This window comes from Mycteria americana, chromosome 1 (genome assembly GCF_035582795.1).
Source record: "Mycteria americana isolate JAX WOST 10 ecotype Jacksonville Zoo and Gardens chromosome 1, USCA_MyAme_1.0, whole genome shotgun sequence".
NCBI lineage: Eukaryota > Metazoa > Chordata > Aves > Ciconiiformes > Ciconiidae > Mycteria > Mycteria americana.
This window is the reverse complement of record NC_134365.1, coordinates 148,158,546-148,171,657: the sequence shown is the minus strand read 5'-3', so window position 1 is coordinate 148,171,657 and position 13,112 is coordinate 148,158,546. Positions and strand designations below refer to the sequence as shown.

The following is a 13,112-nucleotide window of genomic DNA, read 5'->3' as shown; positions in this document are numbered from 1 at the left end:
AAAATCTTTTAAATCTGAAGTCTGATTTGAAGTTATCTTTTAAGAAAGCTGTAACAAGTTCTGTTTGTAGCAAATAACTGCCACAATTCCCATCTTGTCCAACATGTCACTGTCTGAACAGGAGACCTGCACTTGGAAACATGAGCTCCTGCACCTCAGACTACACCCTGCTTTGGGCTGGAAGAAGGTGTTATTGCCCCTTTGGCTGTTGACACTTTGGTAAACTCTGCACTAATAAAGACCTTTAATGTAGACGTGTTACATGAACAGTCATAATTAGTGTTATTAAAGTTATTTTTCCATCATATGGACATTCCATGAACATTAAAATCTATGTTACTTGGTCATAGTTAGAGATTCTATATATCTTCCTAGGGTTTCCCAGACAGAAGTGCATCCGCATGCCCTGAATCCTCTGTGCTCTTCTCTAGTGCACGATGATACACACACAGACACACACACTATTTTCTCCTGCTCTCTAGTGAGATCAAAAAATGAAATTCTTAATCCTTAAATATGAAATGCTCCTCTGTTGTTTTGACTGATTCTTAGCTTTAAAAGGTTAGCACTTTTTAAAGAGTAAAAGCTGAAATTTCTCTTCAGTTTTCACCTGGATGAATTCCAGCTAAGTTCCAGGAGAAATGTGGATCACAAAATGAAAAGCTTAAAGCTTTGGTAGATTCTGAAGGCTAGATCTTTCAGACCTTCTGCAGGTTCAAGAGCAAGCCACATTAGAGCAGAACATGTTAGGGCAAGGTAAAGCTGTAGCTCTGGCTTTTCAATACAAAGTGGGACTAGCTGCCTCTGTTTCCACAAGGTAGAGATACCGAACTCAACAAGGGGAGGAGAGCAGACCTCTGAAGAGGAAGACTATTGAAAGAGGTTGTCTGATACTAGTGAGGAAGATAAACCACACCTCTCAGCAATGTGCAGAAGCAAGCTCATTTCTTCTCATGCTTGGAAAACCCTCTCTGCAGTTGCAGGAGCCCCTTACTACAAACCAGGCATTTATAGCGTAATTGAATCATAGGCTAGAGACCTTAGTACATAGCCTGCAATACTGTAGACTTTAGACTTATGTATGGAGCATGTTAATCCATAAAGTATTTCCTCTCTGACTTTCCAGGTGTTCTTCCAAATTGCAAATGCAAATAGAGTGCATAATACATCATTCTCTGAATGTCTACAGTCATGATAATCTTGTCATCCAGTGGTGTGTGTATCTTTCTCGGTCAGTTGAAGTCAAGTGTAACAAACAACTAATGGGTTTGGCCACTATCATTATCACTGTGCCACTGATGTAGTCTTTGCAGATTACAGCATTCTGGGAAAGAGGAGTCGTTGCTCTGAAATAACATTAAAAAAGGAACCTCATCTGCAGGAGAGTGTTAATGTCCAGGACGCACACAGAAGCTCGGGGGCCAATCCAAACAACTGGAGAAACTAAAAGTTGTAGAAAACTCGGTGTGCGTGGCATGCATATTGAGGAAGTACCTCTGTCCTTGGTTAAATACTGAATAAAATATGAAGCTAGAGGCGTTCACAGTTTGAAAGAATCTGATTCATAGCCTTACAATGTGTGGCAGCTTCCATTTTTTACTGTGCTGTTTTCAGGCTTCTCTCAGGGATGTTGTTGCACATCAGAAAAGTATTAGAGTGTAAGTCCTCAGGTATTTCATTCTGTTGTGGTAGGGGTTATTATCAGTCTTCAGAATATTTGGCCCAGAAAATGATTTGAAGCTGTTGCACAGCAAAGAAATATGCTAGACGAGCTGCTGTCTGGGAGCACTCAGTTTTAGGTAAGAAATGGAAAGATACAGAAACTTTTAGTATACACTGGAAGCTAATCCTCAACAGATTATTTTTGCATTAAAAAAGAAAAAAAGGACATTTTACAGCTGCAAAAATAATCTTGTAGGAATATTTGGAGATCTGGGGACTGGGAGGATTTGCAGAACAGTGGACTGGAAGTTTATGAAAGTCCTCAATCCCCTTTCAAGTGTACTGTTCACTGCACTGCATAAATGACTTTCGTGATTTGGCGAGACCAAATTATATATATATTTAAATAAAAAGAAGTTGTACATGTCTCCTTATGGCACAGGGTTGTAGTCCTGTCACTGAATACCTCCTGGGATGAGGAGTGTGTACCTAAGTCCATACAGTAGCTGAGCTCTTCCATTCAGACTGTAGTTATGTCTGCCCTAAATATTGCCTTCTGGGGTCATTTTTTGTGGAGCTCAGCTCTTGGGATTCAGAGGATCCCCTTTTCAGTGCTAAACTGGAACTTTGAAAAAGAGATTCCCTAAAGTACAAATACTCATTTTTGTTTTGCTGTTTTTCTCTTTGTATGAAGTCCCCTGTATCTCAGTTTCTCAAGCCACCTAAAACCAACCCAATACAGATTCTGGAGTGTCAGTTTAAAAGTACACTTTCCTAATTACTTTTTCTGCACTAACAATTGATTCCCCACATTATTATTTTTTTTTCTCCTGCAGCAGGTGTCATCTTACAAAAGTCTCTGCAGCAGTTAATGAAAAAGTGGAATATTCTGGGAGTTGTAGTCTTTCAAACAGAGCTTTGCAAGGACATACCTGTATTGGAACACTACAGCTCCCTGAACTTCCTCGCATCACTGCCTATGAAACATCCTGCAACGTGACTAGTTTGGGGGGGGGTGGTACTCATGGACTTCCAGCACTGCAAATCACACAGCACCTTGCATCTGTGTATGGGGCAACTGGGAGCTGGAATGGACACCTGTGAACCAGTGCACGCTTAGGGTGGGGAACAAATAAAGAAGTCTGGTATGAGGTAACATTGTCATTTGAAATATTTCACTTTAGGAAAATATTCAACCCACTTTGTGCCTTTACCACAGAGTTCTGCAAGAACCCCGCCACCTGGACACTCTCCAGACACCTACATTGTGGTCGAATCATGTTGCACATAGCTGCTTTTAGACTTTACTTTGATCTAAATGGCTTCCGGTGCTGGCTGTTTTCTTCACCTCCTCTGGTCCATGCCCTGGAACAGGTTGTCTGTCTGCAGTCCCTGAATAGAAGAAAGACTCTGGGGCCACTGCTGCACTTCCATCCCCAACTCCTCTGTTGCTTAAAAGCTTTCTAACCCTCTGAGAACTATTTTTCATTTTCTTTTTTTTACAGCTTAACTCTCCACGCTACTTCATTCAGACAGACACAGGCTTTGGAGGAATTACAAAAGCAATCACTCTACCTAGATGGAGACACATAAAGATCTAAATGAAAATAGTAAAAACTTGGACATATTTCTTACCTCTGTTTCTTTTGGCAATTCCTTGGCCTTATCTCCAACTTGCCTAATGAGCCCAGGTTTAATCAGGCCCACATTATTCCTGATTTGAGAACTTAGGTACAAGTTACATATTCCCTGACAGCATATGGCTGGCTCCTGATGTAGACTATATTCATTGACAGAGCAACTGGAGAGCTTTACTAGAATTTTTCAAGTTATTATAAAACGAGAGTCCCCCAAACACCATGCTCATCAATTTTGTAAACCTGTGCTGAAACCCCTACAGCAGCAGCTGTGCTTGTGCTGTGAGCATTGTTGGTTTCTGCTGCTGAGCAGGTGGTGTTAGAATAGCTTCTTTCACTGCCTTTTTGCATTCATGATCCTAGCTGGAGACTAGAAGGTGGGAAAAAGCATAAAACCGTAAAATAGATACAGATAATGATAGTTTCTTTCTTCCCAAGGGTTCAATTTTAGTTTAACTTCCGAGCAATTGTTTTGGGAAATCTTATTTTAGCTAACCAGCCTGATTCTCCATCTAAGTCACAGTTTTGGTTTATCTGTAAAACACGAACTTTCAGTGGCTTTGCTGTAGAAAACCTCATTTTCAAGTCACAATATTAATTCAGACTATTATATCATTTAAATTCCATGGAATAACTATATGCGTGCATTTATATAAGCACCTAAATAGTTGGAAGAAAAATGGGATTTTAATTTTCAAAAGAAGCATACAAGCCCTGAGGAGAGAGGGAAGAGAAATGGATGCTGAAGAAATCAGCTTCCACAGAGATCATTCACTTCATAAGAAGGAACTTCAATTAATTGAAAAATGTTAGGAAATACATGAGAGAAGTACATACTATTCAAGTTAATGCCTAGTTTTATGCTTTACAGTCTTTGCCTTACATGCACAAATAAATTCCATAAACATCCAATACTTAGATCTGGCAGAAGATGTACTTATAATTAATGCCTTGTTGGACTGAGTGATGCTTATTTGTAGATTTCACTAATAAATAGCATGTTTAACAAATTCCTAAAGAATGCCAAGAAATTCATGTGAGGTAAAAATGTAACTGTATCTTGGCTGCTTTAGGGAAACTCCAAATGCAAAGTGTTCTTGGATGCTCTCTTTTACCAGAGGAAATATACTTTCTGATTTGGAATATATGCTTCCACCTGGTCCCTAACGGTGCAAAAAGACAAACGGATTTTTCTGAGGTGCAGTCATGCAAAAAAACCCAAACAAACAAAAACCAGGGAAAAGATAGTGGTAGAATAATATTTTTAGATAATATATTCCTGCAGAAGACAAAGATGTTTTATTATCTTTATTTTAAAATAATTTCCTAATGTTATGTGGCTTGCTATTCTTCAAAAAGCAACAGTCTTTGTTATTATAATCCCCACCAACAAATAAAAAAGAACAGATGCATTTTGTCTTCAATCGAAATGTAATTATTTTAAAGTCTTCTGCAATAAGGAACACTTGCATGAGTCCAGATGCTTTTGAAGATGAATATACATGTTAAATTCAAGAATATTCATGCAATTAATTAATTCAATTTATTCAAATATTTATTCTATTAATTTATTCAATGAATAATTAATTAGTTGTCATTTACTTTAAAAGGTTCAAGACATCCTTGAACAATTCATGGACCAATACATCAGTGTAATTAACCACAGGCTGCACTAGAAATATAGTGAAAATTTTTCATCTGCTGCTTACAGTGGACGGAGGTGCTGGTCCTTAATGGGCTGTAACAGACCTCTTTGGAGAGCGCTGCTATCACTCTGTACTGCTTACTGTCTAAACACACAGAGAACAAGGAAACGCATAACCATAATAACAGCCCCTCCTTCCATGGGAGGGTAATACTGAACAATGAAAAATGAATGCCACGATTCAGTCAAGACACTACAGGCTAGATGTTCTCAATCTGTCCTTGGTCCTAGCCAAGGGAGCTACTTCCAAGGTCAAACATTGCTCATCAGGAACAGTGTTGGGTAATGGGCAGTGTTCCAGGAGCTCCAAATTTGTCCTGATCCATACCTATTTGGTGTGGAGTTCAGGACCAAATTTAACTACTACAGTGAAGGAAGGCATATATTTACCCAGTAAAATTAAGTGTTAACCAGAGACATTAATTAGACGGTGTTAATATTAGCACACATTACACAACTGGTATCAGTTACATCCTCTGAGTCTGCTGCTGCCCTTTAAGGTACCCTGGATTTATACAGCAAATTTGCCCCAGCGTTAGTGTCAATAGTACAGCATTTATTTACATTTATTATGTTTTTGGATAGTACAGCAAGAAAAACATCAGTAAGTGCTATTAGCTGTTTGGGCAGCAGACCAGGAAAATGGATATCCCTCAACAAAATTAGCTTAAAGCATTTCTTAGGAGATGTAGAATCATGAACTAAGGGTAAACCAAGATATTAGCTGTTGAACTAAAGACTCACATTGGCCTTTTGAAGTTATAGAGTCGGGATTTTTTTGTTTGTTTTTGACTACATCACTGAAGAACTGGACACATGACAATTAATGTAAAAGAGATTCCCTACATTTCAACATAGCTTTTACTTTTAAAAATAATTCATTAATATATTTTCATTTTTATCCGTATGCTACTTGTAATAGTTGATGAATCCTTTGTACTAATGTACATAAAAGAAAACTTTTACTTGGGAAAAACTAACTACATACCTTTTTTTTATACATAGCCATCTCAGCATTGCTTTTTCTTTCCGACTGGATGCCTGAAAATCAAATAATAAGTGAGAAATCTAATGTCTCAGCTGCAACCCTTCCCATTTGCATGTGCATCAACATTAAGCTTTTATTGTTGTATAAACAGTATTTGAATATAAAGAGGTTACTCATGTTGGTATTTCTGGGCAGCAGACAGATTTTGTTAGAAAAATCACGGAAGAAAATCTTTTGAAGTAAATCTCCAAAGCTGTTTTGTGCTTTATTTTGAAATTCCAATTAAATGTACTAGTTCATGTCATTAGGCTGAAAGTTTGCTGATAATCAAGAATAATGTATTAATCATAACACATTAAAATATGTTAAGATGTTTTTCAGGTATTTATATAAATTTGCATAATTATTATTTATGCATATAAGTGAATTTGCAACTGTTTATATGTAGGAAGCATTGTGAGCGTGATCGGTTCAGTGATACCTCTGAGCAGTGATTCCATTGAGCTCCGCATGGTGGGGAAAAGACCACATCCTGCTGAAGCCAGTCTTTCTCTTTCCAAGGGAAAGTTCTAGCTTTAATTATTCCACAGCTGAACCTTTACAAATCTCTTCCACCTGAATTTTCTTTGTGACCCAGACAAATGTGTTTCAAAGTCTTTTGGACTTCTGATTAACCTTGAGGTATTCCAGGGACCTCATCTGCTGAAAATTAGGTATATGCTGAAGTTTGTCTTTCCTGGGAACTATATACATGCATATACTTAGCAAATGTGAGCATTTGGTTTTTACCTTTTTTTAAAATTAAATTTAGAACAAGTACGGATCAAAATTATTTGATTGAAAAGCAATCATGTTTACATGATGTTTTTTCTAAAAAAGCTTTCAATTAATTCAAAATTCTTTTAAAAAATTATAATTTCCCCAAATCTTTTAGGGGGTGTTTTTAATGTTTGCTTTGCATTAAAATGAAGAAACACTCTAAGCCTAAATGCTGTGGAAATAATTTTCAGTTAATATTTCCTGAAAAATAAGCAGCAATTTTCTACAGACTGTAGTTAGTATTCCTCATTTATTACAGCCTTTTCCTCCTGGAACTCCATAGGATGTTTGATCTCTCTAAAACCTGTAACATCAGTTACAACTATTCTTGTTAAATGTTTTGGTATAGTTTTCTATGTAAAATTAAGCTTATCCAGAGAGATACTAAATGCCCTTTAATTTTTTTCTTCTAAACAGAGTAGGCGTTTTGTATCTGTAGACAGTAGGAGATGTAGAAAATGGTAGCATTGCTGTGTTTCAGGCAATTCCACTTGCCAAAACTACAGCTTTAATGTTGTTGTTGTAGTTGATGTATCATGCTGATAAGATAACAGAAGCAGACCAAAATGCTGATACGGTCCAAAAGAAGCAGAAAGCCAATCATTGATATAGTCAGCGTTACTGGCAACTGTAAATTTAGGCAACAGCAATGTGATTTTGACTTCATGTTGAACGATGCAAAGTTATAGTACCACAGAGAGCTATAGTTTGGTGATCTTGTAGGTTGGATGTGAAAAACATAGAAGGTAGTAAAAACCTCCCACACCAAGGTGTTGTGCATACACTCAGTGAGATGGTAACTGTGGGCAGCAGGCTCTGCGGGACGGCAGATTCAGCTCAAGGCGAGGGCACGAAGGGAGATGAGGATATACGCCATCCTTCCTCTATTTCCCCCTTTTCTTTTAGAGTCAAATCTCATTTTGCTTAAGATACACAGCAAATGTTCAGACTTAAATTGCATTTTATTTTCCCTTCATGAATATCAGATCCTGTACAGACCCCCTCACTCTGCACTTCTCATGCCTTTAATATGATGCTGTTCCACAGCATAAAAATATAAACCTATAGCATTTACAAAGGTCAGTTTTTTTCAGACTGATAGCAGCACAGTTGAGAAAAGTCTTCTTAACATCATATCCTCCTTCTGATTTTCAAAGAATAGACTTATTTTCCCCCTCCCACATCAGGTCAGTGGTAAATAATCTACAATTCACTGAAATGACTGATAGTCTTTCAAAGACCAGCTTGTATACAGGGAGGTGGAGGTATCTTTAGTCATGGTTTGGGTTGGGGGTTTTTTGTATATGTGAAAATATACTGTGTATGGGAAGGAGGAAAGGGCATTGGTTTTAAATTGATTTTTAGTCTTACTGAAAGCTGTTTTGCTGACAACAGTGGAGAATTAAATTCTCTGCCAGCCATAGAAATAGTATAATATGAGCAGTGGAGCTTCATTATGCTGCCAAGTATATAACTTCCACCTTGGTCAGAAGGAAGAAGGCCAAAAATCCAGCAATGACAAAGAAGTCATTGGCCTCCCCACTGCCCCCATAGCCCTGCAGTATCTGGCAGATAAAATAGCTGGGACTGTGCCAGCTGTGAGGATGCAGGAAAGCACCTGAGAAGGACTGATTCATGTCACAGACCATAGAATCATAGAATAGTTTGGGTGGGAAAGGACCTTAAAGATCATCTAGTTCCAACCCTGCTGCCATGGGCAGGGACACCTTCCACTGGACCACGTTGCTCAAAGCCCCATCCAACCTGGCCTTGAACACTTCCAGGGAGGGGGCATCCACAACTTCTCTGGGCAACCTGTTCCAGTGCCTCACCACCCTCATAGTGAAGAATTTCTTCCTAATATCTAACCTAAATCTGCCCTCTTTCAGTTTAAAGCGATTACCCCTTGTCCTTTCACTAGATGCCCTTGTAAAACAGTCCCTCTCCATCTTTCTTTTAAGCCTCCTCTAAGTACTGAAAGGCCACAATAAGGTCTCCTTGGAACCTTCTCTTCTCCAGGCTGAACAACCCCAACTCTCTCAGCCTGTCTTCACAGGAGAGGTGTTCCAGCCCTCTGAACATCTTCGTGACCCTCCTCTGGACTCGATCCAACAGGTCCATGTTCCTTCTTATGTTGTGGGCCGCAGAGCTGGACGCAGTGCTCCAGGTGGGGCCTCACAAGAGCAGAGCAGAGGGGGAGAATCACTGCCCTCGACCTGCTGGTCACGCTTCTTTTGATGCAGCCCAGGATACGATGGGCTTTCTGGGCTGCAAGCGCACATTGCCAGCTCATGTTGAGCTTCTCATCAACCAATGCCCCCAAGTCCTTCTCCTCAGGGCTGCTCTCAATCCATTCTCTGCCCAGCCTGGATTTGTGCTTGGGATTGCCCCGACCCATGTACAGGACCTTGCACTTGGCCTTGTTGAACTTCATGAGGTTCGCATGGGCTCATCTCTCAAGGCTGTCCAGGTCGCTCTGGATGGCATCCCTTCCCTCCAGTGTGTCGACTGCACTACACAGCTTGGTGTCATCAGCAAAGTTGCTGAGGGTGCACTCAATCCCACTGTCCATGTCACCAACAAAGACGTTAAACAGCGCTGGTCCCAATACGGACCCCTAAGGAACGCCACTCGTCGCTGGTCTCCACTTGGACATCGAGCCATTGACCTCAACTCTCTGAGTGTGACCATCCAGTCAACTCTTTATCCATCGAGTGGTCCATCCATCAAATCCATGTCTCTTCAATTTAGAGACAAGGATGTCCTGCGGGACAGTGTCAAATGCTTTGCACAAGTCCAGGTAGATGACATCAGTTGCTCTTCCCTTATCCACCAATGCTGTAACCCCATTGTAGATGGCCACCAAATTTGTCAGGCACGATTTGCCCTTAGTGAAGCCCTTTTGGCTGTCACCAATCACCTCCTTTTTTTCCATGTGCCTTAGCATAGTTTCCAGGAGGATGTGCCCCATGACCTTACCAGGCACAGAGGTGAGACTGACTGGCCTGTAGTTCCCTGGGTCTTCCTTTTTTCCTTTTTTAAAAATGGGGGTTACGTTTCCCTTTTCCAGTCAGTGGGAACTTCACCAGACTGCCACAACTTCTCAAATATGATGGATAGTGGCTTAGCAACATCATCTGCCAGTTCCCTCAGGACCCACGGATGCATCTCATCAGGCCGCATGGACTTGTGCACCTTCAGGTTCCTTAGATGGTCTCAAACCTGATCTTCTCCTACAGTGGGCAGTTCTTCATTTTCCTAGTCCCTGCCTTTGCCTTCTGTGATTTGGGCGGTGTGGCTTGAGCGCTTGCTGGTGAAGACCAAGGCAAAAAAGTCATTGAGTACCTCAGCCTTTTCCATATCCAGGGTAACCACATCTCCCATTTCCTTCCGGAGAGGGCCCTAGTCTTCCTTTTATCACCGATGTACCTATAGAAGCTTTTCTTGTTGCCCTTGAGGTCCCTGGCCAGATTTAATTCTATCAGGGCTTTAGCTTTCTTCACCTGATCTCTGGCTGCTTGGACAATTTCTCTGTATTCCTCCCAGGCTACCCGTCCTTGTTTCCACCTTCTGTAGGCTTCCTTTTTGTGTTTGAGTTTGTCCAGGAGCTCCTTGTTCATCCATGCAGGCCTCCTGCTGTTTTTGCCTGACTTCCTCTTTGTTGGAATGCATCGCTCCTGAGCTTGGAGGAGGTGATCCTTGAATATTAATCAGCTTTCTTGGGCCCCTCTTCCCTCCAGGGCTTTATCCCATGGTACTCTACCAAGCAGATCCCTGAAGAGGCCAAAGTCTGCTCTCCTGAAGTCCAGGGTACTGAGCTTGTTGTGTGCCCTCCTCGGTGCCCTAAGGATCTTGAACTCCACTATTTCATTGTCACTGCAGCCAAGGCTGCCCTTGAGCTGCACATTCCCCACCAGCCCCTCCTTGTTGGTGAGAACAAGGTCCAGCATAGCATCTCTCCTCATTGATTCCTCTATCACTTGGAGAAGGAGATTATCATCAACGCATTCAAGGAAGCTCCTGGATTGCTTATGCCCTGCTGTGCTGTCCTTCGGACAGATATCAGGGTGGTTGAGTCCCCCATGAGGATCAGGGCTTGTGAACTTGTGCTCCAGAGTCCCTTACCACCACTCTCAGGGCTCTGTAATCCTTGGTAGTCCTCAGACTTCTCCTGGCTGTATCACTGGTGCCCGCATGAAACAACAGCAGCAGGTAATAGTCAGTGGACTGCATGAGGCTTGGTAGTCTCTCGGTGACACCCCCGTTATGAGGCCCTGGTAAGCAGCACACCTCTCTAGAGAGTGCATCAGGTCGGCAAATGGGTGCCTCCATACCTCTCAGAAGAGAGTCGCCTACTACTATCACCCGTCACCCTTTCTTAGTTGCGCTGGTTGTTATACAGGGAGCAGATCGGGCTGCCTTACTCAGCTCCAGTGTCTGTCCTGGTGTGACGGGTCTTTCCTCTTCAGTCCGCAGAGTGGTGAAGCAGTTCTGCAAGGGCATCTCAGGCTTTGGGGGAAGTCTCTTCCTCCTGCTGGTCCTTGCCGTTGCAACCGTCCATTCTTCTGCATTATTGACCCTCCTCCCTTCTGTGTGTGCCACTGGGGGAGTTTTTGGCTGTTTGGCCGTGGGCTGTGGGTCCACTGCAGACTGCGCTTGGAACCAGCTATTTAACTCCTTCTCAACCTCCATGATGTTATGTAGCCTTCTCACCCCCTCCTGCAGCTCAACCACCTGCTGCAGGAGGTCCTCCACCTGGGCACACCTTTTCCAGGCAGGTCTGCCACCTGTCCCTGCCCCAGGAGAAAGTTCTAGGCACTTCCTGCAGTCTGAGGTCTGCACTGCAGCCTCTCCCTTCAGCAGCTCTGTCTGGGTGGAGGCATTGGCCACCACTGGGGTAGATGGTGCAGACCCCCCAGCCAGAGCTGCAGCATTTGCTCTCAGACAAGTTCTCACCATTCTGCCTTGAGGGTCAAATAGGATGAGTGCCCTTGACCTGTGCAGATGGTCACGGAACGGTGCTTGGTTGCTGGGTTATGGGTACTTCAAGTCTCCCACTCAGCCAATGGAATGCCCCTCCTTCGAAGGGGCACCACCCCTGTGCACCCTCCCGTGCAAACTGCCACACCATGCCCTGGCTGAGGCACCATGCCCTGTTTGCCTGCCCTGGTCTCAGTGCTCCTGGTCGCAGCACTCCCTGGGGCTGCCTTTTGTGGGAGTGGAGGGTGGCAGCCATTACTCCTGTCCACACCCATGCTTCGTCAGCTGCTCTTGTGAGAACTGCCGGCTCCTGGCGGGTCTCTGCGCTCCCCTGGGGCTTCCTTGGCTCAGGAAACCCCCCAGTATGCCACGATCCCCCGCTTCACTGCAGAATGTGCCAGCACCGGAGCTGGTCGCCTCTGCCAACAGCCATCAGAGGGGAGCAAAGATCGGTCACAGTTTGACCTCTATTTGAACCAGCGACTTACAAAGGCAAAAGGCTCTATGTGCCATTATCAGCTCCCAGAGTCATCCAGTCCTCTCATGGAAATTAAATTTTATCTTCAATATGGCATTCCTGAGCCCTAGTTGAGAGGATAGCAGAAATCAAGGCTGCATGCAAGCCCATCTTTAAATTTATCTATCTTCTGGAATCTGAAGGAAGCCATTTATCACCAGGGTTTAAAGACAGAATTAGAATTTGATTTTTCTCTCCAGCTGCTTTGTGTGTTTATGTGTATGAAATATTTTATTGAAAAATAATTTAATACTTTTGTAATAACCATGTTTCTCAAGGAATGTGACGTTGCTATGCTATAGTCCCTGCTGTGTTCTGTAAACTTTGAATTCATTACTGAGGAAAGGCTATCAATATTTTTTCAATATTACAGTATCCTTTTGCTCTGAAATTATCGCAGAGAAAGAAGCAGGCCAGATGCCATTTGTTTTCATTGACATCCCACGCATTCAAACGTCTCTCATGAAATTCCCAGAATGGCCCTTATTCCTTGAGTGGTTTTGGTTCCTTCTGAACCAAAGGGTAGATTTTGCTTCATCTTCCAAGAAAACATGCAGGGTGAAGGAGCTCTGAGAGCATATCTTACAGTTTACCCTGCAAAAAAAGTAGTAGCAGTAACTGAGCTCTTCCCTTAAACTACTGTAGGTGGAAACGCACTGTAAACCGCCAGCCCCTGACTGGTGAGCAACACCAGTGCTAGCGGTGGTTACTAACCTTTCAGTGATGTCTCAAGGCCTTTTCACATTGATGTGATTAGAACTGGGCTGTGTCCTAAAGTATTTAGCCACTCTGGAGTAGATGGAG

The 13,112-nt window shown here is 42.4% G+C and overlaps 1 protein-coding gene across 1 annotated transcript in view; it reads left to right on the top strand.

The window, feature by feature from the left end:
* Positions 1-13,112, top strand: part of GABRG3 (gamma-aminobutyric acid type A receptor subunit gamma3) — a 326,786-nt gene that overhangs the window by 240,149 nt on the left and 73,525 nt on the right. The window lies entirely within an intron of this gene.